The sequence below is a fragment of the Pipistrellus kuhlii genome, unplaced genomic scaffold (genome assembly GCF_014108245.1).
Source record: "Pipistrellus kuhlii isolate mPipKuh1 unplaced genomic scaffold, mPipKuh1.p scaffold_m20_p_11, whole genome shotgun sequence".
NCBI lineage: Eukaryota > Metazoa > Chordata > Mammalia > Chiroptera > Vespertilionidae > Pipistrellus > Pipistrellus kuhlii.
In genome coordinates this window covers 21,977,565-21,982,914 of record NW_023425416.1, presented here as the reverse complement: position 1 = coordinate 21,982,914, position 5,350 = coordinate 21,977,565, and positions in this window count along the sequence as shown.

The window sequence follows — 5,350 nt, the reverse complement described above, 5'->3', positions numbered from 1 at the left end:
CGCTCCCGCCGCCGCCGCCGCCGCCGCCGCAGGAGGCTGAGCGGTGCGTGCGGGGCTCCGGGGTCCCCGCCAGCAGCGTTTGCATGCTCCCGGCGACGGGGAGCTCATTACCCATCACGGGACCACGTCTGCCTGTGATTCCTGCGGGCCCCGGCTTTCCCCCTGCTCGGGGCCTAGGCGTGGGATCCCAGTCTGGGGTTGCAATCCTAGTTCTGCCAGCCCCCCCATTCTGTGCAGCCGTGGCCAAGTGACGGGTCTTCCCTGAGCCCCCGCTTTCTCCTCTGAGCATTCAGGGATCAGGAGCTGCTATTGGTAGGTCAAGCCACCCAAAGCCGGTCCACCCTGCCCCACTCCTCATGCTGGTCCGTCCCGGAGCCAGAGAGGATCTGAAAAGGGTATGTACACCAAGGCTGCTGCCTGCACCGCCAACCCCCAGGCCGTCAGGATCCCTTTCTCCATTGTATAGCGATGCCCCTGAGGCCCAGAGAGGCAAAGGGAGCTGTTCAGGGCCACCCGACTGGGATGGAATTAGGACTAACTCCAGAACCCCTCACACCTTGGGCAACAATTCTGCCATGAAGCTGCCCACAGTTACATATATGCTGTGTGGAAGGACCTGTAAGGGGACAAGGAGAGCCCTCGCTAAATAGCCAGGAGGCTGCTGGCTCTCGGGAAAGGGAGTGGCTCGAGCTTTGGAGCAAGACAACCCTGGGTTCCAGTCCCTGCTAGGCTGCTTCCTGGCCGTGTGGCCTCGGGATAACAAGACAACCACTGAGCCACACCGGCCAGGCTGTAATGTCTTTCTTTAACAGGGGTAAATCTTGGCCAAAACCGGTGTGGCTCAATGGATAGAGTGTCAGCCTGCGGACTGAAAGGTCCCAGGTTCGATTCCGGTGAAGGGCATGTACCTTGGTTGCGGGCACATCCCCAGTAGGGGGTGTGCAAGAGGCAGCTGATCGATGATACTCTCTCATAGATGTTTCTAGCTCTCTATCCCTCTCTCTTCCTCTCTGTAAAAAAATCAATAAAATATATTTTAAAAAAAACAGGGGTAAATCTTGCTCTCACTATCTACAATATATTTACTTACATGTTCAGTCCTAGTATTCTAAGTGTTGACACCAACTGTGTGATTTCCCCCCCTCATACCAAGCAATTCTGGCACTAACTGCCCAGAGATAGCACAGCCTCCAAATGTTAAGGGCTTATTTCCGTGACACACCCTCCACGGCCGATGCCAATGGCAAGTCTAGGCCTCCCACAGAGACAGGTGGAGTTTACGTCATTCTCCGTCCATCAGTTGGGGGAAGGATCTATCAGATCTACTATTTTTAAAAATATATATTTTATTGATTTTTTACAGAGAGGAAAAGAGAGGCATAGAGAGCTAGAAACATCGATGAGAGAGAATCATCCACCAGCTGCCTCTTGCACACCTCCTACTGGGGATGTGCCCGCAACCAAGGTACATGCCCTTGACCGGAATCAAACCTGGGACCTTTCAGTCCGCAGGCCAACAACGCTCTATCCACTGAGCCCAACAGGTTTCGGCTATCAGATCTACTATTAATCAGGGTTCCCATGGCTTCCTCCTCAGGTTCGACCATTAGCTAGAAAAACTCACAACACGTAGGAACAAGTTTACTTTAGTTTGTTGGTTTGTTCTATTGATATAAAGGATATGAATGAACAGCCAGGTGAAGTGGCACATAGGGTGAGGTCTGGAAGGTCCCCAAGTTCATGGGCTTCTGTCCCCATGGTGTTGGGGTACACCACCTCCTGGCACACTAACCTCTGAACTCTCTGAACCCCACAGATGAGGGATTATTATGGAGGCCTCCTCACGGCGGCATGACTTAATGTTAGCTCAGTCTCCAGCCTCTCTCCCCTCCCAGAGGCTGAAAATTCCAAGTTTGGTCTTTCTGGTGACCAGCCCCATCCTGGAGCTTTCCAAGAGCTCACCAAGAGTTGGCTCATTAGAACAAAAGAGGCTTCCATCGCCCAGAAAATGCCAAGGGTTTCCGGAGCTCCGTGTGAGGTGATCTTATCACCTCCACCAACTAAGGGAATTACAAGCGCCTGTGTCAGGAACTGGGTGCTCACAGTAGGCGCACATTCTTTCCCCCTTACACCTACTGTGCATAATCCTGACGGGAGAGGTCATTGGGGCGTTTCCGTCAGCCGGAGGGGTCCCATGGCCCCATCACAAGCATGCCCAGGGGGAGTGGGGGCTAACTGTCCAGGCACTGACCGGAGCACTTTGTACAAATCATTCCACCCCGGGGAGGAGCTGCCTGCTCCTCGTGTTTATACGGACGTGGGGACTGTGTCTGAGCTGTCCGTGTTTCCAGAGAGCACGTGCTTGCTGAGTCAGGTGGGCCTCGGGCTGGCGGTTCTGGAATGCGGGGAAGCCGGATGCCACGCTCAGCTGCTGAGCTGGCTCCCCCGGGGCTGTCAGCTGTGCCCACAGGACAGCGGGAGGTTGTCTCATGAATCAATGGCCCCCTCACATGCTCTCTCTCTGTCTCTCTCTCTCTCTGTCTCTCTCTCTCTCTGTCTCTCTCTCTCTCTCTCTCTCTCTCTCTCTCTCTCTCTCTCTCACACACACACACACACACACACACACACACACAGGGCAGTGGGGTCACCTTGGGATGAAGTTGAGCTGGGGCCCTCCTTGCATATCTGGCAGCTCTGTCACAGTCCTGGAGTTCTGCCTGTGGCACAGATAGGAAATGCCCTGAGTCTCTGCCTCCGTCCTGTGCCAAGTTCACTCACAACCAGGTGCTACAGGGGTAAATTCTACATTTGCTCAGGGAGGGCAAGGACCTCAACTTGGAATTAAAAGGCCAGCAAAAGATTATGGCTATATATATATATATATATATATATATATATATATTTTTTTTTTTTTTTTTTTTTTTCTTTTTTTTGAGCATCTACTATGTGTCAGTCGTTCACCTATGGTAGGAATGTTATTTGGTCCAGGGTTTTTAAACTTGAGTAGGCATCAGAATCACCTTGGGGGCCTGTTAAATTACAAATGGGGGGGTCCCACCTCCAGAGTTTGTCATTCAGTAGGACTGAGATGAGACCTGAGAATTTGTTTTTCTAAAAGGAGCTGTGGATGCTGCTGGTCCAGGGACCATATTTTGAGAATAACTTTCTTTTCCCTGCTTAATGATGGTCTTCAAGTTTCTTCTTACATACCTCCAGGACGAGGTCTAATTGCCTGTTCTGTCAGCCTATTTCTAAATAGTTCTTACTGTGAAGATATGAAGTGTGTGTGTGTGCTTATGTTGAGATAAAAACTAACTCTGTTGGCTCTTCCTTGTGGCCCCTTCTTTCTGCCTCTAGACCATGCTGTCATCACAAAGAAGCAATTGGGGGGGGGGGGGGAGTAGAGACTTGCAATTAGAACAAGGGTCTCCCTCACCCCCATAGCCCACTGACCACCAAGCCCCGTCCATTTTGCCCTCTAACTCAACGCTGTCCAACAGAAATACACTGTGAGTTCTATGTGCCTATGAAAAAAATTTAATTTTCCAGGAGCTACTTTATAAATAGCAAAAAGAAGCAGGTGAAACTAACTTTCATAATATTTCTTATTTAACCCAATATATCCAAAATAAGCTACAGTGTATATTTTATTTTCATACCACGTATTGGAAATCCAACGTGTGTTTTAAACACACAGCACCTCTCAATTCCAGCCAGCCACATCTCAAAGGCTCCGTAACCAGCCACATGTGGCGGGTGGCCTCAGACGGTGCAGGACCCTGGCCCCCTCCTTATCTCCCCTGCTATGGCTCATGCTCACCGGATGCCTACCTCTCACAGCTTCCCCACCAGCCCAAAATAAGGCAGCCAAACTGTCGTCTACAACATACATTTGATCATGTTGTTTTGCATGGCTCCCCATCACTCTCAGCATAACATCCAGCTTCCTTGGCCTGACTTCGGAAGCCCTGCCTCTCTCACTCTCCCTTCTCCTCCCCACCCGCTCCCCACACCCCTGCTCTCCCACTGTACCGAACCATTAGCAGATCCTCAACCCAGCAGCGTCTCTCACCTCTAGGCATTTATGGTTGTGCACATGGTCCCCTCTGCCTAGAATGCCTTTGGAATGCTTGTGGGGCTGCCCTTTCAGGTCACTTATTTGTTCAACAAAATGTACGGAGCACCTGCTATGTGTCAGACACTGTCCTGGATCCTGGAACAAACAAACACACAACAAGGAAATAGGCATCACAAGAAAATACACCGTACATCAGGTGGTGAACTCACAAGAAAATACACTGTACATCAGGTGGTGAACAATGAGGCAGGGTGAGAGGGAAAGGTGGTGCGGGCAGCTCCTACTTCACTCAGGGTGGCCAGGGAAGAAGGTGGCATTTGGGTAGAGACCTGAAAAGTGAGGAAAACAGCCAGGTAGCTGCCTAGGGAAAGCGTTCAAGGTAGAGGGAATGCCCGGTGCAAAGGCGCTGAGGAAAGGCTCTGACTGGGCAGAGTGAGAGAGGAAGTCACAGAAATTAAGATCAGAGAGAGCAAGAGGCAGGTTTAGATCATGCAGGGCTGTAAAAGAGTTTCATTCTGAGGGAGGGGGAGCCCTGGGAGGGTGCTGGGCAGAGGAGGTACAGGATCTGAGATGGGTTTTCATGGGATTGTTTTGGTTGCTGTCATGACAACAGACGGTGGGCTGAGGTCAGGAGCAGAGAGATTAGCAATTGTATTGTCTGAGCCAGGGTGGTTGCCATTGAGAAAAGGGGCCAGATTCGGGATATGTCAAAGGTGAGGCCAACAGGGCTTTCCAGATAGGTCAGCTACAGGAGAGGGGAGAGCAAAGGGTAAAGGGTGACTCTAAGATTTTGGCCTGAGCTTAGAGTCTGGATGACTCCACGTCTAGAAAGCCTGGGAACCACAGCTCCTGGGGCCTGGCCCCCACGGGGCCTGTCGGGGCCTGTCTCCCTCTGGCCTGGGTGCCTGCTCCCCAGGGCAGTGTAGGACTTGCTCCCTGTCCTGCTTTTAGAGTGTTTGATTAGGGAGTGAGAGGCAGAGGCAGGCTGAGCTAGGGTGAGTCCTGGCCTTATCTGCCAGAGGTCGGTCCCCACCCCTCAGGACTTGCGTTTTCCCACCTGCACAGGCCGTGCATGTTCTAGCCTTTGCCCAATTTCTTCACCAGGAGAGGGCACTGCCAGTCTGCCCTCAGGAATCCCCAGCCCCTTGAGTGTTGTCGGCCGCCGTTGTCCCCCCGCCCCCCCCCCGCCCCCCCCCCCCTCCGCTCCGTCTGCCCAGCCTCACCCTTCCCAGTAGCATCAGGTCGGTCCACATGGCTGCGCCCTGAGTCAGC